The following is a 22,968-nucleotide window of genomic DNA, read 5'->3' on the forward strand; positions in this document are numbered from 1 at the left end:
CAGAGTGAGAACGACAGAAACATTGTCTTATCACACAATATGTGGCACAGCACTGTTCCAGGGAGATCTAAGTGGCGATGCGTCTGTGCAATTGGCTTAAGGTATCGCTTTATCCAGGTGCAGGCCTCTGATTTAGACGAGCCGGAGCGTAAATATGACGTGCGGCGTGAAGCCTGCAGAAAAGAGACACCTGCAGCTCGCCGCTAATGTCTGATGTTGTTTCAGACTAATGGCTTCCCTCTGAGCGATCGGACAGCTTGATGGATCAGTGGGAACCGGAGAGGCAGGCCGGAGCTCGGCAGGGTCACCGCAAGGACAGGGGTTCACGCACACGCTCTCCATCAACCTCGTGCACTCGCTGATGGTTGTGTCCCCCCGCCAAACCTGAACGTGCACGACCTGCGCCCTGTCAGGGTTGTGCTTTAAAAGCAAACTTGCAGAAAGCGTCTGAGGAGGGGAGGGGAAAAAATCACTAGCCACTCTTTTTTTTTTTTCTTTATTTCCTCCCCTTCATCCAATGAGGATAAATCTCAGGCTGAATCGTCAGTATTATGTGTAATTTCCATATAAATTAGCTTCATTAAAATGAGAGTACTTTCTTATTTAACGAAGCTCATTTGAAATTCTGTATTTAATAAGACATGTAATCCCAGACTTGCAGACTAATAGCCAACAATTAGCAGGACAGGACTGTGTGTGTGTGTGTGTGTGTGTGTGTGTGTGTGTGTGTGTGTGTGTGTGTGTGTGTGTGTGTGTGTGTGTGTGTGTGTAATCTCTTGGAAGCATTGTAGTCCTTCAGTCCTATTTTCATTGATTGTCTGGAATGAGCAAATTGGGCAGCAGCTGCTCTCCCAGTCAGGCCTGCTCGCTGTGATCCACGGAGCTCGCTGGAGATCTAAGACGCCGGTGACCTTGTGGTTATTTGTGGGTGAGCAGACGAGAGCGGAGTGTGTGTGAGGTGAGCAGCGGAGCAGGTGTAGGCCGATGAAGGACGGGGCGCAAAACATCTGGAAGGATCTGACGGGCTCGGGAATGAGAAGCAGACGGGAGGGGAGGCTAAATAATGAAGGAACGGGAACAGACACAGCAATGTCGAAGACGGCGTGATGATTTACAGTAAAAACTGAGCAGAAGAAAAGAGAGCTGAGTGTGGAAGTCGCTGGCCTATCAGTCAGAGCCAGCACGTTCAGAGAGGTGTAGTGAAGGGGCAACGGGAAGACAAATATGAGGACGGGACAAAAGAAAAGACAGATGGAAGGGGTTTTTTTTTCCATTTATAGTGTTTTCTTCTGCAAGGTTGAGTTTTGTACTGTTTTCTGTGGCACCATGACAGTGTGTGTGTGTGTGTGTGTGTAAGTCTGTGTTGCTCTTAATCAGGCAAATCTCTTTAGAAGAAATAACTGATCAGAAACAAATTGGCTAAAGAAATGTTAATGTAAAGGAGTGGGAAGGGCAGAAGGTCAAACAATAGCGGATGAAGAAATTTAAAGGTGTGAACTGTGTGTGGAAGGTCATTAATGGCACAACGATTTAAAAAATAAATACAAATGAGTTTTCAAGTCAAGATTGGAGCAGGGACGTGTTTGTAAGAAGGCTGCAGTCTTCTGGAGGGGATGGGGAATACACCCCCCTCCGGTGACTGATGCAAGAGGAAGATAAAGTCTTTGTTTCTTTACATAGTCGGGTATAAAGTAGTTTACATACAGAGAGGACAAACAAGGAGTCAAATAACTTCTCTTAACATCTAAAATAAACCGAAACCTGTGAAACTCACCGGCTGTGTGCATATACCATAAAGCTTATAGCAAAAGTTGGATGTCCTCAAATATAAATCAGGTGTTTGCTGGACCTGCTGTGTTTTTGTTTTTTTTCCAAATGTAGTTTATTGTTCACCTGAAATGATTTACTTGTCACATTCTGTTTTTGAACATGTTACTTAAACTGAAAGTGAGCAGCAAAAGAAATGATTAGGTATGTCAGTTAGAAAATACATGGATTAAAAAAAAAAATCAAGCCTTGTCTGTCTTGTTTTCCATTGCACAGTCCATTTCTTGAATATATTGTTTAGTCTGGACACGCTTGCATTCAAAACAGCAAACATTTACAGTGAGATGTGTTTATTTTATTTAATTTAACAGGTGTGATCGCCTCTCTTCTTTTTGGAGAAAGATCAGTTCCACTTTGGTGAATTTTAATGTAAGCATCGCTCTGGTTCGCTGTATTGAAACTCAATAGGAATCATTAGAACTGAAAATCTAAAGTCCAACATAAGATTTAACTCCACAGCTGCATGACTCCAACCTCCCCACCATGAATGTGACCTCAGACTCTATAAACCGACAAACTTACAAGTCAGAAATAATTTAAAAGTCTTTCTAGATCACGAGCAGAAGCCTAATGAGGCGAGCCGGTCCGGGGTTTATATGGTGACATAATGTCCTGATAGTTTGGGCTGTTTCCTCTCCAGTCATGTTTGTAACCGGCACATAAAATATTTTACAGACATATTTTATGCAAGGGGGATAAAACAACAATCTTCTAAAGTCAGGTGGCATGCTGGTACAGTGGTTAGCTCTGCTGCACCACGGCCACGGCGCCAAGACTTTACGAGTTTTTCTGTCGAGTTTGCATGTTCCGTCTTCCTGCCGCTCGTTGGTTCGGCCGTCGGCGTTGATGAGTGTTGGTTTTCTCTCCGAGTCTCTCAGTCACTTTGCCACATTAACTTAGATAAATTGGTTATGGAGAGTAAATGGGACAATCTATTAGGCGTGACCTAAATACAGGTTGCGCCATTTTATGCAAGGTACATTAGTGGGAACTGCAGGGGTGAAACTCCTCCTCTGGCATTATAGCAAATAGTCCCTCTTCTGGGATTATAAAGCAAGGCATCTGTATGCTGCTGGTGCAAAACTGCACAGTCTGAAATGGAGAAAGCTATTTTAGATCATCAGCAATTTGCTGATTTAACCTCCCCTCCTGGATTTTATACTAAGGTGGCATCATGCAGACTGTCTCATGGAGGAACACTGGTATAAATCTGACTTTAAATAAACTGTCCACCGAGCAGCTGAGAAGATCTCAGACAACATTCGGCTTCTTGTTCAACAGCCCTCAAACTGATCTTGCGAGGGACGAACGGACTTTTAATCCTGGTGGTAGGAAGCGTGTTGCAACTTTGTGCACGTTAATTGAGCCTCATTCACCTCTTACTGGTTACACTTCCGTGGCTTCCACATGTCGGGAGTCTGTCCATTTGAAGCATGTAATCCTAAAATCTTTTGCCCCTCGTGAAGTTCCCAAAAGCTCAAAGTCTGCCAAGAGTGTATTGAAAAATTATGAGGCTGCACAGAAAATCAGGATTTTGTGCTGAAAGATATTTTCCACATTTAAGAAAAAAACCCCTGTGTGGTCTCAGCGCCGCACAGCTGGAATCCTGTCGCTCATCGATACTTCTGCACTTAATTAACACTTCTACATTTTGATATTTTATCATTCAGAGAAATTCTTATTGCATCTGGCCGAAGCCGCCTGCGGCGCTTTGCATCACCACAGCAAGACAGTGTGTGGCCTTTGTGAGCTTATAAAGCTGAAGAAGACCTCTGTTAAGAGGGGAGGGGGGTTTGCCTGAAGCGCACTGAGCAACACTGAAATCAACAAAAATGCAGGAGCAATGTGAATATGATTTATGCATGTCCTCCACACTGTGTGGAATAGTGTTTTTGTTTTCTTTTTCTTTTTTTTATCTTTGGAGAAACAAGGTGCACATCTGGAACATGACGCCGAGATAACCTGCAAGCATGTGCATGTGCGTGCACACACACACATGGCCCGGGCGACAAATGGGACAGCTGACAGCCTATGCTGGGTCACGTGTATTCACGCAGTTGGATCTATTGCTCCAATGACTGACCGATCTGTGGTGGTAACTCCCGGTTTGTGTGGCGTGACGCTAAGCACACGATCCCGGGCTCCATTTTCCTTTTCTCACTCGCCTCTTCACCTTGGTGGGTTTTGTTTTTCAAAACAGCAACTTTATCGTCCCTTGAGGCCGTCGAGCCGGCGATTCGACAACTGCCCCCCGTTTTTGCTTTATCTGTTCAATCATGTCGTATTGATTTTCGCATTGTGTGATGCTGGGGCAGATTTCACAAACAGAGATGGAGGCCGAGGGTAATGGCGGCCCAGGACTTCACCATATGGTGATATGACAAACTAATGACTTTACATCGCCAGACCTGTACGGTTCCTCGTGTATTTCTTTCTCTCTTCCTGACCTTCGAGTGAATTCCTTTATACACTCTGAAAGTATTTCATTACATTCTATATGGAAAGCGTCTTTTTGAGTGGCTATAAACCCACTTCAGCTGTGTCTATACAAGCAAGGTCAACCCTTCACCTTCCTGTGTCTTCATGCTCGGCACAAGCTCCTCTCGGTGTGGAGCAAAGAGACGGCGGCTTCCTGTCCCTGAGAGCTGTCTGAAGGTGCCGCGGCTCCTTCACTGGCTGATTAGATGCACCGGGAATGATTTACCAGAGCAAATACTTGAAATACAGAACATTTTCCAGATGCATTTCGTGGGATTGTACAAAAAAGTTAGGCGGCAGCCAAATGCTTACGTATATTTATCAATACATTTACCAGATATGCTCTTGATCACCTGTTTAACGCGGCCTCCTCAAATGTGGAAGAACCTAGTAGAAAAAAATGCTTTTTAAATGTTTTGAAGCAAAGCAAACAGCTCAGCATGATTAAATATACAAGACACTTGTGAATTTCAGTAAAAGGACCTTTAATCTCCATGTACTAATTTAACAGTGTTTTCTGCACATGGGTTGACTCTTTTTTTTCCCTCTCTCTATCTCTCTCTGCGTGTGTGTGTGTGTGTGTGTGTGTGTGTGTGTGTGTGTGTGTGCTGGGAGCTGTTCCACTACCCTCCTGAAGCCTCATCTCTACCTGTTTGGAATTTTAAGCAGCTCCGCTGTTCCTCTCACCTTCCCACAACTCTCTCTGCAGTCCCTTAAATTCTCACTGAGAAAATGCCTCCGTAATAAACTGTGTGCCAGCAAATAAAGCTCGCTCATCTTCTGCCTGTGCTGTAACCACCTAATGGATTGCTATCAGGTCGTGTGTGTGTGTGTGTGTGTGTGTGTGTGTGTGTGTGTGTGTGTGTGTGTGTGTGTGTGTGTGTGTGTGTGTGTGTGTGTGCCTTCCTCTATCGCTGAGGATTATGTTTAAGTCGCACTGTAAAGGCTCAGGTCGGGTTAGAGGTGTTACTACTGTCAATACTGTCAAAACGACTGATGCTGCCTCTGTGTGTGTGTGTGTGTGTGTGTGTGTGTACTCACATCACATTCCATTTGCTACTGTTGCCGTTTCCTTTCAGCCTGAGGCAACCTTATAAAATTCTCTAAATGATGGACAGTAAGCGCCGTAATAATGTGGCTTTAAAAACTGAGGAACCGGAACCTGAATCCAGCTGCCTATTGAAAAACAATCCTCCAACAACCCAACGAATTAAAATGTTTCACGCCAAAATGCATTGAAGAAAAAAAAAATCCATTTTGCAGATATTGTCAAAGAACTGCTCTAATAAATACTTTTTTTGTTGCAAAATTCTTGGTAAGTTAAAAGTGTGAAAGTGTGAGAAACATGCACGCACACACTCACAACAATGGATGTCTGATTATACCAGTGTATCAGTCTACTTGACCCGTTTGCGGTTAGTCACGTTAATGACATTGCCAAGCATTAATAAGGGTATAAAACGGTTCTTTCTATGTCTTTTTATATGCGCTGAAAATACTTTTTTTTCCCCCCACTTCCAGCAACCACAAATTAATTGAATAATATCATCTCAATTTGTGATTTAAATCCTAAAGCACTGTTACTGTCAACATGACAAAAATCACTGACTGAGCAGGACAAGAAAAAGTCATTTCATAAGAAGACAACCAAAATCAATTATCGGTGGGGAAAAAGGCAAGCATCGACAAAACAGAAGTACAAATAGTTTTTATTATTAGTTTTTAATACATTTTTTCAGGAGTGTCCTTGCTCTCCATGTGTTGTTGAAGTTGTGCTATAATTTCTTCCGCTGTTGCTCACAGAGAGTCATTTCAGTGGAAGCCATTCAGGTATAAAGCACTGTTCCGGTAAAGCAATGGAGCCAATTAGCCGATGCACAGATCTCAGAGAAAAAAAACGAGCAAAATCCACACAGAAAACCAGCAATCAAACTAGGACATTCTTCACTGTGAGGCAGGAGTACAAACCACTTTATCATTCTCTGGCACTTTTCCAAAACTTTCTAATTTAAAACTTATACAAACTTCAGAGCCAGGGCAACTAAGCACCTTCTTCAGGGCCCCGGTCAACAGTAGAAGGCCCCCCAGAACAGTTAACTTTTAAAAACTACTTTGACACTTTCCTAATTGAAATCAGATTATATTTTTTGCATGATTTGAGCGATGATTTGAGTATTATCAAAGTTACTTCACTGAAAACCAAGTAAACTGAGCTCTGCTGCTGAAGTGATCCCCCTCCCACCACTGCAAGCAGGCAGTGCAGTGAAGTATGCAGCGTGCAGTGTGCAGTGCAGTGCAGTGTGTAGTATGCACTGAGCTGCTTAAGCAAGTTGAGGGGCAAAATGTTGCAAAAAAGGAGATGATAAAGGAAAGAGAAAAAAGAGGAAGAGGAGAAAAAAAACAGACAAAGGTAACTTCCACAAGTTCAGAGAGTCCCTGACTCTCCTTTAGAGTTCAGTCCAACTGGTTGAGTGTAGCTTATAGTTGCAAATAACCAGCTAGCTAGTAACAACAGATTTTCAGTTGGCCGCCGGATTTCATTCTTTTATGTAAAAACGGATTTTTCCTCTCAAACATCTCGGAAACAGGTTGTCAGAAAATGAAAGGAGTACTGAGGGAAAATACAGAGTAACATGAAAAATGTCAAACAGTTGAATTACAGTGATTTATTCACTGTATGAAGTTTTTCTCCCCATTTTTTACAGTTTTTGGCTCTAATTATTCAACTTTATATTTGATTTCTAAACCATGTTTGTTATCTTATGTTATCTGTTCATTTACATAATTGTGTAAGTATTTATTTTGATTTATTATTACTGTCTTTTTTTTGTATACTTTTATTAGAACGAGGTACTGTTTATTTTAGTGAAGTGATTTTAGTAAAAATCCACAAGAAATAATGTTGTTTTGCTTTGGGCCACTTGGAGTTTTGGGCCGGCCCAGCCGTAGTTTCTCCAAAGCCAAGATATACCGTCTGTTTATCTACAGAAAGAGACCATAAACAGACCAGGACACTATTATTTATTCATTGTTTTACTAGGCGGTGACAATGTGCCTCATTTCACTTTCCCCTGTCCTCTTTCTCTCCTCCCGCTCAGACCCTTGAAGCTTTAACTCTTGAAGTTGTTGCCTCACTGCAGCCGGCAGTGGACCTCAAATGTGCTCCAAGTCTAATTTCTTTTTAAAGGAGGCTTAAATGTTTTTGAATCCTTTGGCTTGGACTCATCCCAGCGTGAGTCTGTGGGTTGTAGTGAGTGTGCAAAGGAGCGGATGAAGGAAACTTAAAGCACACGTGTGTTTGACAGAAGTAGCAGCAACACCCCAAAAGTCATACATTTTCTAAATGTGGATCCTCTCCTCACAGAAATCAATATTTTTGCATCTCTCACTGAGTTATATTCATATCACATTTTCCCCTCCTCGGTGGGTCTTTTGGTTTTTGCGCGATGAATTATGCCTAACCCGTGAGGATAACTGTTTTAAATATTCTCAGCTTTTTCCACTGATTTTCAGCTTCTCCTTCTTGTACTCTCATCCTCAATCACCTTTTTTGAGTCAAACCAGTGTAGTTTTGCCTTATTTTCACTTTCGTTTTGCTATTTTTGAGCTACAACACTTCCTTTTCTCCTCCTCCATCACACCCACAACCACACCCTCTCATATCTCCTCGTCTTCTTCTACTTTGTGAGTCTTTAACACCCAGAGGTTTTCCCCAAGTATTCTTCTCTTCTGGCAAAAAAAAAAAAAGGTGCCATTTATCATTATCTGTGATCTTGTCTCTGCACCTTTTTAAAACTGCCTTAAACTAAACTCCACTATCTCATCATCTTGTCTCACTTCTCTCTCACCTTCCTTTTCTCTTCCTCTTTCATTCCCGCCGACATTGACACAACAGGATCCTTATTCTCTCTCTCTCTCTCTCTCTGCGTGCGTGTGTGTGTGTGTGTGTGTGTGTGTTTGGATGTGTATCTATCCGTCTATCTGTGCTCCTGTCTGCCTGGTATCACCATGGTGACGGATTTTGGTGCTATCTGTCCCTGCCTTGTATATCTTGGCAGCGGCCGGGGAGTTGCGCCGACGCGTCCCAGTTCATAGGCCACCCGGCTCCGACGTCACAGCCGCACGCTGACCCTGCCAGCTCACATATGGAGCCCGCATATGGGCCTCATCCATAAGAGATAGGTGGCCTGAAGGAGCTGCAGGCCCCTCCAGCGACAGCAACCCAGTTCACAGCGAGCCGGGGCTGCTTAAAGGCTGATGTGACATTTCAGCGTTTGAAACAAAGCCGACTGAAACAATCTGCCACAGACAACGCCGCACGTCACGCATAACAACGTTTGCAGCGTGACAAAGGAAAACTTTTGTTACCAATCAAAGTGAGTATTTTGGCCAGCTTCACTGCAGGATGAGGAGTTTTTAATAATGTTTCAAGGGAAAGAAAGACTCACCTTTGACACACTGTACACATCTGAGAGCTGCTGAGGGAATCTGCAACACGATGCATGAAATTGTGTTGCATATAGTGCTGTTTATCACAGGTTCTGGTTACAGATACTCACCCACATCAGGCTCAACTGTGGTTCATAATTCCAGAAGGAAAATGGGCAGAGAAGACAATGGTCGTCGTATGAGCTCTGACCTCACAGTGAAATATTCCCTGTTCGAAGCACCCGGTCTTTCTGTACACAATTTGAGTATTCTCATTCTACCTTGGATGGAACTTTATCCTGCCTATTCCCAAAGTCACTTTGAATCAGTTCCAGTGCCCTGACACGCTAAGTTGCATAATGTTTAAGCATAAATCTTATGAACTGTGTCCTTCAACCCCTCAAAGGAGGCGTGCTCTGCAGGTCAGGACCTGTTTCTCTGTTGTTGTTGTTGTTGTTGTTGTTGTTGTTGTTGTTTTTTCAAGTTTTTTGTTAACTTTTGTGTGGCTTATGTTGGCAGTGATGCCAGATCTGATTCTGAAAGAGACTTTTTTCCCTCTTCCAGCTTGTAATAACCTGCCATACCTCCAAAAACACCTCTCAGATGAAGCCTCAGAGGTGACACATCTTCAAAACTTCAGGTTTGATCAGTTGCTTTCAAGAATTGAGCTGAAAAACTGCACGAGTTACTGACAAAATGCAAATTATTGCTCAAGCTGATTTTTTATTACTGTTCTTCTTCTTATGTCCTGACCATCTCCAGTGGTTCTCACTGGCTTAACAAATCCCCCAATCTGAGCAGTCCTTCTGAGTATTGTGATAAAATAAGTGAAAACTTGACGTTCACAGTGATGAATGAGTGAGGACAAGGCTGAAGCCACTTGTCCCCTTAAAAAAGTGAGCATGTGTCAGGAGCTTAGATGAACTTGACTGTAAAATTTGATTTGAGAAGTCTTATTACAGAAATTGAATCCATTACAAATGTTTCATTGAAGTTGTGTTTGATTTTGGCAGAAGTGATTTCAGAAGCACAAAACAAATTGATTCTGATAATAAGACAGATCATATTTATTTATAATAATTCGAACAATATGGATGAATGTATCAGAAACTAATATACATGGATAGCGCAATAAAGAAGTGAAAACATTTATTCCTGCAGAGGTCTAGTCTGAATATATCCAACAGGTTTTCCTTAGTGAGCATGTCTATTTTATTTTTCACAAATAAGATTTATTCACTGGAAATATTTTAATGTAAACTTGCTAAAGCGTGGAGCTGGCATAATATGTTTTTAAGTTGTAAGAATTAACCACAGCCTTAAACGACAAGCGCACAAATGAGGCTTTAATTCTTCCAACATTCAACTGCAGCAACTCATCTTCATCAGATAAGGATAAAACCTCTGTGCCCTAATTCCCTCTCAAGTTTAGGCTCTCTTCTTTATCCAAACATCCTCTTTTGGTTAAAAAAAAAAAAAAAAGTCTGGTGATAGTGTGTGTTTTTTTTTTCTTCACAGCCTCCCAGCCCCGCCCATCAAAACAAGCAAGTCAGCGTTTGCTTTGCTGTGCGTGGCGTGCGGTGCGGTGCGGTGCGGTGCGGGGGTTAACTGGAGAGACGCACCGTGGCATCGTCTCTCCTCCGTCTGTAGGCTGAGAGACAGACAGCGCCTGCCCCCCACCTCCACCTCCCACCTACCGCCTCCTCCTCCACTCCCCCTGCGGTGGTGGAGCCTGCCTGTAGTCCGCTTCCGGGGTGGGACGCAGCGGCGGGACGCGCGCGGCTCCGCCACTCAGGACTCCGTTTCCCACAAGCCACCGTGGCGCCTCAACTTCCAGAACTGGCTTCTTGGGCTCCGGGAGTGTTTCCCATTTAAACAAACAGTGCTGAAGATGGCGGAGAGTTAATGGTGTAAAGAAGAAATTATCGATCCCGGAGAGAGATACGTCCACCAGGTAAGCCCGGGCCGCGTGCTCGCTGCCACCCCGCTGATTTCCCCCCACTTTACGTTTGGTTTGCATGTCGATGTGCGGACGGAAATGTACGGACTTGGGTCTCCAGCGGCGGTGCACACACAATATTGGCATCGGCACGGTGCGGAGGGCACAGTGCACGCTCCGATAATGTACATGACAGGAGAGACTGAACCCTGTTCGCGGCGAAGTGCATGCAAGGTGTCACGTTTGTCTGAGACTGTGCTGCAAAAAAAACCGGAAATTTATTCAACTTATCCGGATCGCGCAGGGCTTGCCAGTTTACGCACGGGGCTGCTGGGGTCCAGTACATATGTTACAGTACATCTGGAAGTTTGTGGAGAGCACACACTTTACACACGGCAGCACACGGAGCGCTCTCTCTACAGCAGTTTTATCGGCAGGGAAACTGTAGACCGGCCGCTGTCGCAACGTTGAGGGAATTCGGAGCGAGATGTTTGTAGACGGAAGCGTGCAGACGCGCTCATCTGTGCGTCGCAGGCATCACGCTTTCAAAGCGGCTGCTGCTGCTGCTGCTGCCGCTGCTGCATTTCCACCAGAACAGGCGTGCAGTGCAGGACGGGCTCAGACCAGACTGACTGACTGGCTGTCTGTCAGGCGAGCAGCCTCCACGCCGGCCAGTCTGCACGAGCGATGCAGGAGAAAGAAAAAAAATAAATAAATAAAATAAAGTGTGCGGCTGTGCGTTTCCGCGCACGGAGCGGATCATGCACGGGCTGTAAATGTGTGAGGAGAGTGAGAAAGTGGTGGACGTGCTCGATCTCCTCCATAATCACCCCCTCGCTGTCACCCGCTTCATCCTCTGTAACGTGTTTCACTGTGTATCTGCAGGGGGCAGCAGCGTGGCCCCGCGCGGACACGCTGCCCTGCAACTCTGGTGAAGGTCCACGGTTTGATCCCTGAAACGGCCAGCCATTGCTGTGCGTGTCTATGTGTGTGCGTGCGTGCGTGCGCGCGCGCGCTCCTTAAAAAAAAAAGGCACAGTGTCCTTGAGCGTGACACCAAAGCCCAACTACAGCACCGGATCACGCTGGATAATAGCAGTTTACTCTGCAGAGTGTGTAAACATAAGTTGAATGGAAGTGCGTGCGCGCGCGTGCGCGTGTACTGCAGGTGAGAGATGTGAGGCTGAGTTAATTACACTGAAGGTAGCGTCTAAATTTAGATTTGTGCTAGATTTGCTTCTGCGCCTCTCTTAGTTTCCATCATAGTTTGCAGGCATTTGTCTGAAATGAGTCTCCAGGCTCAGTCAGTCAAACAGGAGCACATTCAGAAAAACCCAACTGTTAAAATGGTTCAAATCAGTGCTGGGTCCGAATGCAGCAGAAGGTGAATAGTTACATTTTTGTTGTTGTTGATAAATGACTTTAATAAGATCCTTTGTTCACAAAACTGACATTTTAACAGGTTTTCTTACATTTAGTCCAAATTATTCTTTGGCTCATGTTGAAAATATGAAGTCAGTGCAAAGTGATTTAATTTCCAGAGTGAAAATAATCTGCAAGTTTTTCTTGCATGCAAAACTGAAAGATATCCTCAACAGAATATGTGATGGATAATAATTTTGACAGTCAGTTGTATTTTAAAGTTACAGCATCTTAAAAGTGATTTCTTTGCTGTTTGATGTCTTTAATTTGGGTCTTTGAGTCCAGAGAATCTCTACTTCTTTTATTACAACCAAACACTGGGATGAAATATTATAAAAGTCAAATTAATGGTGGCCCTTTTCGCCTGTTTTGCTTATTCAAGAGGGCTGTTTATGTACGCAATCATTTTCCGTGGCATTAAGTCATTTGCCTGCAGAAAGCCCGGCCGTCCCGTCGGCTTTAATTGATGTATAGTTTGTCATCTGCCTCATGTTTGAACTGGCTGCTGCTTGTTAAGGGGTTTTAAACGATGAATTGATTATCAGCGCCACCGGTGATTCATCTTCTGTTGATCGACTAATCGTTTCAGCTCTCTTGCCCTGGAATGTGTCTGCCGGCCAAGTGGAGGGGTGTGGCGGCGAGAAGCCCCTCTCTCTCTCTCTCTCTCTCTCTCTCTCTCTCTCTCTCTCTCTCGTTCCGCGGCACCGTCCGCCTGGCAGATTTACGGTCAACTCCAAAAAAGACACGTGCAGCCGCTCGCTCGCATGCCCGCAACCTGCTCGCATGTCGGAGTCGCGGGGAACGAACTGCACGCCTTTTTTTTTTTTGTGCTTTTTGTTATTTGGTGTGAGGCGGGCGGCGGGATGAATGCATGGACGAGGAGGAGGAGGAGGGTGACAGTGATGCATTATGTTTGCTGAATGGGGAAAAAAAGGGGACAGAGGTTAGCAGGGGATGCTGGTGACTGGGTCAGGCGCTGGGGGCAGGGCTCACGAGGCTGAGCGGGAGGGAAGCAAGACCTCATACACCAGTTAAGGGGTGAGATCTGCGTGTGTGTGAGTGTGTGTGTGTGTGTCAGAGGTAAGAGGAGGGGCTCAGGTGGAGCCTCTTGCCGGAACCCTACCTGCCTTTTTTTTCTCTCTCTTCTTCTTTTGTGTCCATCCTGATCTATTGTTTCTGCCACCCTCGGTTCTGCTTCCACCTCATGTGTGGAATCAGGAAGTTTTCTGGCCGGAATGGTTGACATTCTTCGCCGCTCTCTCTCCTCGCTGTGGTATGCCATCTCGCTGTCCCCAGCCTCCCCCAGCTGCAGCGCCGCCAGCTGAACTGTTGTCCTGTTGTTGTTGGGGCCCCTCTCCAATGTGTCAGAATGTGCTAAACAGGAATTAATCTTCTCCAGCTCTCATTGATTCCGCTCTATAAAGGGGGGGGGGGGGGGGGGGCGTCGGTCCCTATTCTAACAAAAACATGTCACTCATTCTCTTCCTCGTGTCCTTTGCTCGTCTCTGGTCCAGCGGTGGATTCCCACATGCCTGATCCTCATCCGGTCTTATGAGGCTCGTATATTTGGATGTTATTGACAATAAAGTGTTTGATTTTTAATACCCTTACCAAAACAGGATGTTAATTTGAGGCATGGAAGCGTGTTTCTCTTGGACACTTGTAACAAAACTTCAGTTATACAAGAAAAAGGCAGTTCGTGCAAAGGGCTTTTTAAATAACGGTAAATTATGAGTCTGGTTTGTTATTCGGCAGTCTAAAAGGCCGCTGTGTTTTTTATCATCTCTTGGATGTAGAGTGCAATGACCCAGCTGAACCTACTGGAGCCTGAAGGTGAAGACCACTTGAGATGGTTATTGTTACAATAGTTCTAGTTTGGGGTGAATCATCCGTCTAAGAATGAGACCCAAAAAAAAGAAACCCAAGAAAAACTCAAATTTTTGTTCTGTTTCACACGTGCATATTTTAAATTAAGTGATGTTTCTAATCACCTTGTTATATTAGAGCCAAGACTCTTAATGGTTTCTGGAATAACGAGGTACTGATGGAGCCTCAAGCATCCAAAAGTGTGAATCATTACATTTGGGCTTTTAGATTTTTAGTACAACTAGTAAAAAACTTCAATTTTTGGAGCCTGATCTTTTTCCAAATTCAAGCAGTTAAGTAGAATTTGGCTTTCAGGTGGAATTTCAAGATGAACCTATAAAGCATGACAACCTTTACAGTTGACGTTAATGTGACCTTCTCTGAACTTTAGCATGTCCAGCTGTTCAGTGTTTCAGTGCTCTCTGTGTAACTTTCTGTTCTTCAACAAGGAGCTTATTCACAACAGGTGTTTGATCCATGAATCCACCAATAGATTTCCCGCTTCAGTCAGAATCGGTATTTGACTCACATTTTGACATTACCACGCCTAACAACCGAACAGCCGTATCTCGAATCTGCGAGGCTTCGAGCAGGATGTTCTCAGACGGAAGTGGCCACCGAGCAGAGAGCGCCACTGATCGCGATCAGCAGGTTGAACAGAGAAACTAGAAGAGTCACTGAACGGCATAGAAGTGGACGTCCTTCGGCCACATCCCACGCCGATGAGCATTTCGGTGTTAACAGAGTCCTGCAGCTTTTTAAGTTTTCCATAAGTTTCACCTGAAAGCCAAACATCCGTCACTTTGAGTGAGTCTTGAAGTTCACTTTTTACACTTTTGCCTTTTGTGTTTTTACTCATGGAAAGGTGAAAGAAAAAAAAAAAAGTTACCATCCTGTTCAAATTTTTACAGCCGAATATCGATTTCACTACAGTCCCACCAGCAACTTTTTGCCCCGCTGAGAAACCCAACACCCAGGTCAAGGGTTCAGTGTACTTCTCCGGGTGTCATATTTTTTTGATTTGTTGCACCGAAGCCACCTTTTGCTCGCCGCCAAAAAATATCGGGTAAAATTTTGAAATACGCCCAGTCATGGGAGGCATTTGCATCCCTCGGTCCGTCGCTTATAAGCTTGGAGGGAAATCGTAAATCAAAGGAAACCGAATTCGGAGGTGTCCCACCTATGATTTAGCTCCATCAAGCCGACATTTGCTAACATTTATGGCTCTCCTCCTGAGCTGGAAACCAAAGCGCCGGCGTTCCCGCCTGTGAAGTTATCAGGAGACACATTTTGCAGCCACTCGTCTTGATAATGAATTGGAGATAGACGGGGGATTTATCTGTTGGCTTTAGCTTTGACACCCAAATGAGCTCTATTTTATTGTACGTCTAACCGTTTTAAAGGAGAAATACTGCCGTCGTCCTCTTGAAAATAAAGAAAAACATTGCAGCTGCTTTCGAGGCGCTCCCCACTTAACTATCAATGAAAGGATGTCAGTGTGGCTTTGAAAGCCTTGAATTTCAATTATTTAACAATTGAGATGTAAATGTATCCTCAAGCATTATATATTACAATAATTGTACATAATTTAGTTATAATCTTTGCCTTTGTCTTACCCTCACATTAGTTTATTTTTATTTCAGATCCCTCACATCCACTGTTTGTCTTTTAAATAACCGTTGATAATTTTTCGAACAGTCGTGGTGTTTTTCTTGGAGTCGACGCTCGACTGGTTCTACAGGAAGCTCATGAATCAGAAAAATACACAAAGAAGTTATATAATGAGCCAGAGTCATGTTTTCTCTGTTCTTTGGATCTGCAATATCACAAATAATTGCTTTTATACGAGGCACTAAAGGTCAGAACACAAAGAAAATTTTCTGAAATCGTTATCTAAGAATTTAATTCTTTACCGGAGTCAGAGTTGGTACCCAAATATACCAGTTTAAAAAGGATTAACCAGCATAAATACCAAAATAAATCAGAATTATTAAGTTTTTGCTTCAAATCAGACATTTCCCTGATTCCAGTCTTCATATCCACACGAAGAAACTGTAGATTCATATTTACTTCATTCACTTCATCAGCTCCAAGTCATTTTTTTGAGAATCAGTAACGTTTTGGTTGATCTGCATCAGGTTAAGTCTTCATCTTGACTGTGCAGGACCCATGTTTGAGTCCTGTGTTGAAGTTCGGATGCAACGCGGCATTAAAATCATTATCTATTAGCGCTGTGACGTTCAATGAACGAGCCGTTCGTTTGAACGGCTCTTTTAAGTGAACGACGAGAGCCGGCTCACAGCTGTCTGAGAGCCGTTCCTTTGTGCAAATTGTCCATGCGTCCTTCACGTGTCTCCTGAGTGTCTCCGAGTCCAGCTGTCACCGCTGCCTTCATGTGAACGACCGATTTCAGTTTTCCGCAGCTCGCTCCGGCCACCTGAACGCAGCAGCTAACTAGCGGAGGGAGTGTCTCGAAACGGAGTGGAGCCAGTGTTTTAGAAAAACTGGTGTCCCTATTAATTGGCGACCGGGTTTCTTTCTCGTCCCTTGTTGCTGATAGATGTTAAAAACCAGACAAAAAGCCGTGTCGGACCTTATATGAGTCTGATCTCAACATCTGCTGCTACTAGCAGCAGCAGCAGCAGGAAGTAGTAAAGGAAGTCAGTCACTAGTTAACAAGGAAACCAGTTAAATTGAAACACCGTATTTATCGCTTTATCAGAGGTTTTAGCAATGGAACACACACACACACACACACACACACACACACACACACACACACACACACACACAAAATGCTCAGTTAAAGGACACGTAGCAGCATTTTGAAGCTCTTTTCTGGGGACAACGTGCAAGGTAAGCCACAGTGTAATGTGTATCAGAAAAAAAACATCTCTTAAATCTGTGTCAGTAAACAAATTAAAGCACCAGATAACAACTCATAACTGACAGTAACGGTGTCAGTTGTCAGAAAGTAATGGATTGACTCTACACTAATGAGGGTAATATCTCTAATAGAGTCACGTGACGTTCGTCAGGGAGCCAGTCTTTTGAACGGCTCTTTCAAATGAACCGGCTCCCTTCAAAGAGCCAGAAATCCCAGCAAGTTGACTTGCTGTTGTGATCTCTGCAAAAAGAAAGAAAAAAAACACCATATCGGCTAAATATGAACCAGATATGCACATTGTAATTCCAATATGACTAAATCTGTTTTAGATTCACCATTTAACCCCAAATGGCACCAGAGAATCGGGAGAAAACAGTGCAGTGAAGATTTTGGTCGTTTCAAGAATCAAACCGTCCGGTCTTGTAACCAGATGGACATCACACTGATATTGATCCTCAGAGCTTCTTTCGATTTTTATTGGTGTTTTTTTTAATAATAATACAATTTCATAGACTTTTCAGACTCGTTGTGTCGGGTCCGTCGTTGCTCTCAGGAGAGGGGGAATCAGAGCCTGGCGATTGTGCGCGAGATTTGTCAATTGCTGGCGGTTTATCTTCGGACTTGTGTGCTAAGACGAGTTAATGAGATGATTTAAAGGCAGGAACGGCTCCGGGCAGGCGACGCAGGTTTCAGGAAGAGTTGATAGTGGCTGAATATTGACAGAGGTCGAGACATTTGGACTACTGTTTTCACTTGAACTGCGTTCAAACGTTCACTGGAGCTGTAACTTTTTATGACGGCTGCTATCCGTGGAGTTGTTTGTTCTAAGCAAAAGTGTGACACCGGAATTGGGGTCATGCTAATCTGATTTAAAAGAAAAAATGGCCTTGAAGCTAGAAAGAGAAGAAGAAAGCCATTCTTACTGTAGAAACTTTCAGTTTTCGGTGGTCTTTCATTTTTGACAAATTAGCTCTTTAGAACAATAATTATGATAATTCTCGCTTATAGGGACGTACCTTTATAAGCGAATCTCTCAACAGTTGGTGACATAAATGTGGGTCAGTCGTCTCTCATTACCATGATCTTCATTCTGTTTGACCAGTTTCTCTGAGTACAATTTAACTTTTCATTTGACTTTTTAATACTATTTTTTATAGCTTTATACAGATAATTTCTTTATACAGATTAGTCCCTTTTAAAGAAAAAGAACTACTCCCTTGACTTTGTGACATTTATATGCTCATCCAAATAAATGTATATGTAATTTTGTGTATTTTGTATTTATATTTCTTTTAACTGTCGCCCCCACCGAGATGCCACATGGAGACAAAGAACAGCTGAAATTCTGTTGTTAAAAAAAAATCCTGGAAAAGCACCAGTCGATATTCTTGTGCGAAAATAAAACAGACTTTTAAAACACGGAAACACACACAGTCTGCAGGGGTTTGGCTCGTTTCTCGTCTCTCGCTGACGGACCGGCGCGCAGATGACACTTAAGTGGCATGCCAAGCAGTTATTAAAAAATGGAGAACATTGACTAAAAGTGTAAATAAGTGGTTTCTGCGCTGATTTGCATTTTTATTGGTTTATGCAATTTGAAGAAATGTGAAGTGAAACGTTTCATGGAGGAAACGCTCCTAAAAAAAAAATTCAATTATTGAGGGAAACACTTGTTAAACTGAAGCGACGTCTTGAGCGCCGTCGCCCGCGCTTCAAAGGGAAAGTGAAAGGTAGAGTTGTGAACGCCACGAGCTCCGGCCGTGACGCAGGCCAGTCGATGTCGCAGGGTCAGAAAAAAAAAAAAGGTTACTGTGTTTCTACTTGTTGGTAGATTTGTTTGTCGGTGACACAGCGGCGTGCGTCGAGAAATAAATGGAACCCGAAGTAACACAGCCGACCCAAACCGTGATAAAAGTAACAAATGCTGCGGACATTTGAGAGGAAGAGTGCATCATGGTTTTTCTGTCATCTGTCAGTCAATAACATTTATTATTGGATGCTGATGGAGGCTGGTTTAGTTTGCTGCCAGTGGCTTCTCATGTGTCACATTGGATTTCTTAACCCTTTAGCGGGCAGATAACCATATTCAGTTAATCGTTTCATCACATTCTTCCAAACTAAGCACATTTAGGTGATTTTACATTTCAGTAGCTGTAACTGTTTCATTAATGTGTGAAGTTATGATCGGTCCTGCTTTTTATAATACAACAAATGCTGTTTTTTGTCTCTTCACTTTTTCTGCTGCATCTCCGACTTGCTTTGAAATACTTTTAAAATGTTAAAAAGGCTACTATCACGCTGTTCTGGTCTAATGTGCGAGGATACTGTAAATCCTAGTAAGTAAAAAAAAAAAAAAAAAAAAAAAAAAAAAAAAGAATAAAAAATTCAGAAAAGTAATTTATTCAGTATTAATGTCCCAGAATAGCATTTCTTCCAGCGGTTTTAAATTAAGTAAAAAGAAATTCTTCATCGTTCTGTAAAATCTGTACTTCTGTAAAAGTCTCACAAACGGTTCAGTAGTTCACATCCTGCAGTGCATTTTTGTGCAGTTTACCACAGGAATGTAGAACTAAATGCAGTGGATTTTATGGCTTTATCAGGTGATCTGCAATAGAATTACAATACTAACTCATGAGAGTCTGACGGCTGCAGTTCAAGGTCAGTAACATCCACCGTTGGCCCATTGCATGTGTTATTATCCTCTCTATAACCTCACACAGCTTCATGCGTAGCGCTGGATATTTAAACGTTTATTCAATTTCGTTGAATATGAGCCGAAGCTTTTCACTCTGGACTTTTTATTAAAGGTCACAGACCAGATGACTGATAATCACTGACATATCGCAAGACTGCTTTATCAGCGGCGTATTAATGTATTAATCTGAGGTTTGAACAGACCTGGTTGGATTGACAGTTTTTCTTCTTTTTCGCCAATTTGTGAAAATTTTCCAAATTTTCTCTCAGCCTGCTGTTTTGTTTCACTGAAGCTGAGCTGGAGGTCATCGTTGGTCCGGCCGCCATGTCAGGGTCAGAGAAACAAAACGGTGTGGAAACAGTGACAGTGTAAAGGCATGAGCCGGCACAGCAGGACTAGACACACACACACACACACACACACACACACACACTAATGAGCTACACATCACACCTCGATCACACCGGGCTGCTTCGTGTCACCTTCTCTCCGTTCTCTGTGCATCGCTGAAAAGCCGGTGTGGAGTCGGAGCTTCGCTCCTGTGTTTCAGCAAATATTGATTTAAACAGGTAATCAAATTACTTTTGCTTGATATAGTTACAGTCAGACTTTGAGGAACATAAATCTGTTCAGTTAAAGCTATAGGGGTTAGAACTCTGGATTCGCATTGACAGTATCCCTGGTTTGAGTTGGGACTTGTCTGTGCTGAGTTTGCATGTTCCACAGTCCAAAAAACTGGGATTCAACGCCCTTTGACCCCGAGTTGATTCCCTGAGTGCTGCACAATATCAGACGGTCAAGTATTACAATAAGAATCAATAGAACCACTTATGCAGATAATGTTGATGTCTTTGTGCTCTTTCTCTTTTTCAAGACCCAGTTTTAATAGGATTCTGCCGCACCACGCTCTCTTTTCCCCCCAGATCAGAATCACGTGCACGTCCGCTGTTCCCACCTGCTGCATTTACAGTATGTGCGGCTGTAGTTACCGCTGATCCGGACTAAGCTGTGAATCCGTTTCCCTTTAAACTCAGCATTCAGACTACTAAAAACTGCTAAAATGTGTGCCGCTCTGCCTTTTAATTGATCAAAGAGTGCCAGCGAGCCAACTGATCTTTTTATGTCTTTTTAAAAGTGCATTTTATTGAAGAGTTATTCAGCCGGAAAGTTGCTCATTTGTGATAATAGAAAAGCGAAATATCAAAGCGAGTTGGAGGGGATGAAACGGCGCTGGAAGGAGAGCGAGGAGGGAGAGGGATGAGCTGATGGACTGTCAGAACAACGGTGCATCCTCAGTTCCTGTTTCCTTTCTCTCCCCAGAATGCCTCGGTGCGGCTCGTGTCCTCTGCCTGCTTTATTTTTTTCTATTTTTTTTTTTTTTTTTCCAAGAGCGATTTCGTCTGTGAGAAGAATGTCAAGTGCCCATCTCCACGCGCTTCTCCCTGGTCTCTGTTTTGTTTCCTGACTTGTGGTTCGCTCTTGATTTCCGTCTTCTGGATCACCTTCGTCTTTGTCTCATCGATTGTGTTTCTCCCTCGCGAACCTCACGCTCCTTAATCATTATTTTTTTTTCTATTCCGCGTCTTTAACGTTTGAGCAAAATAAGTTTGCGCGACATGAAATGAGCTGTGTTTTTATTGTTTTGCTTTTTTTGTCTGATCTTTTTGATTCGCCTTACCGTTGTTAACAGGTTCATGTGTGCGAGTGATTGTGTGAGATGAAGGAAAGGCGGCGAGGAGGAGGAGGGGGGGGGGGGACAGGAGAGTGAGGCGAGGAGCAGAAGAGGGGGGGAGGAGATGTAGAGAGTCATTTTATTAACGTGGCGACTCCCGCTAAAATTCAGGGAGTGCTGTTGCATCCAGCTGTTACTGGTTGCGCGAGGCTTCGTTGCCATAGCAACACAGCCCTGCGCGCCTGCTCAAGGTCGTTCATCCAGCTCTGAACCGAGCGGCGTGCTGCACAGAGGATGCACACGGAGAGAGAGAGAGAGAGAGAGAGAGAGGGAGGGAGAGAGAGAGACAGAGAGGGAGGGAGAGGGAGAGAAGAACTACTTCAAAGTGACCAATCAAAAGCACTTCAGTGACGATGTGGTCGGTGAACAAACTCCAGCCCTCCCTCCACCGCCAACACCACCGCCAACCCCCTTCTGAGAGACACACACACACACATACACACACACCACACACACACATACACACAGTTACTTTCTTCAATAAAGAAACAAACAAAAAAGCACCCCTGGCCTTGGGGCTTGTAGGTTCTTTTGCCAGCTGATAAAATATTTAGCTGGTCAGTGGGAGAGGGAGAGGGATACGGTGGCTGGAGAAGAAGCGAGCAGCCGAGCTCGGCTTTGTGTTTCTCTTTCTCTCGTGGTGCATTGCTGTGAGGCTACCTAGGGCTTCCTCCACCTCCTCTCTCCTCTCTCTCTCTCCTCAGAGGGCTGCTGCAGCATCCCTCGGGGTTTTTTTTTTTTTTTTTTTTTTCCTGCTGCATGTTTGCCAGCACCAGCCAAACTCGCAGCAGCACACGTCGCACGCCGAAGGCCCCCGCGCACACGCACACGCTGTAATGGCAGCAATCTTGCAGCTTCATTATATGTCACACTGTGCAAAATTGGGTCTAATAAAATCTTCACGATCTCCGTCAGATGATATCAATTTGCGAGACGCGGCAGACTCATAAGGATCATACCTCCGAAGCTCTGCGCTTAAACACAGCTTCGCCTTCAGCTAAATGCGAAATGCCAGCGCAGTGACAGTGCTGTCATGTTGATGCTTAGCGAGTGTTTACTATGTTAATTAAATTGTTTTGCACACTAACATGTCTTAAGTTTTTTCTATTAGTGATTTTTTTTTTTTTTTTTCAGGTTGATTGGTTATAAAGGAAATGTTGAGGGCCAGGCGGGTGGGGGTGTGTACTACAGACATCTCTGAAGCCACGTGGCTCGAAACGGAAAAAGCAGGCAGGCATAGACATGCCTTCAGTATGGGTGAGTCATCATATGTAAATCCCTGTGTAATAAAGATAACAGCCAGTGGGACCCGCTCGAAGCTGTGACTGTACGGCGGACGTGGCTGCAGAAAACCTGAAACACCATGCTTTGATGTAGTTACCGCAGGGGTCTGGAAAAAAAAAACAAACAATATACTGTTTGCAAAGAAATGCGATGCATTAGCAAACATTTACAGGTAACCAATAGAAGTCCTGTTACTAACAACTTCACAACAATGCAGGTGGTTAAAAGACTACAATCAACACCAGAGCTCCAGTGTGGTCACATCACAGGATAAATGTAGACTCATACTTACATCCACCGGCAATTTACAGTCACCAGTCAACCTCAAAAACATGTTTTTGGACTGTGTGATGAATGGATGCTCTCAGAAAACTGCCACATGCCCAGGAAGAACATGGAAACTGCAGTCAG

The 22,968-nt window shown here is 43.8% G+C and overlaps 1 protein-coding gene across 1 annotated transcript in view; it reads left to right on the plus strand.

The window, feature by feature from the left end:
* Positions 1 to 10,420: 10,420 nt before the first annotated feature.
* LOC115407633 (nuclear receptor coactivator 3-like) overlaps positions 10,421 to 22,968 on the plus strand; it is a 66,082-nt gene continuing 53,534 nt past the window's right edge. The window contains exon 1 of the mRNA XM_030118047.1: positions 10,421 to 10,687. The gene's annotated coding sequence lies outside the window, so the exon portion shown is untranslated. The remainder of the gene's footprint in view (positions 10,688 to 22,968) is intronic.

The sequence above is a fragment of the Salarias fasciatus genome, chromosome 20, assembly GCF_902148845.1.
Source record: "Salarias fasciatus chromosome 20, fSalaFa1.1, whole genome shotgun sequence".
NCBI classification, from domain to species: Eukaryota; Metazoa; Chordata; class Actinopteri; order Blenniiformes; family Blenniidae; genus Salarias; species Salarias fasciatus.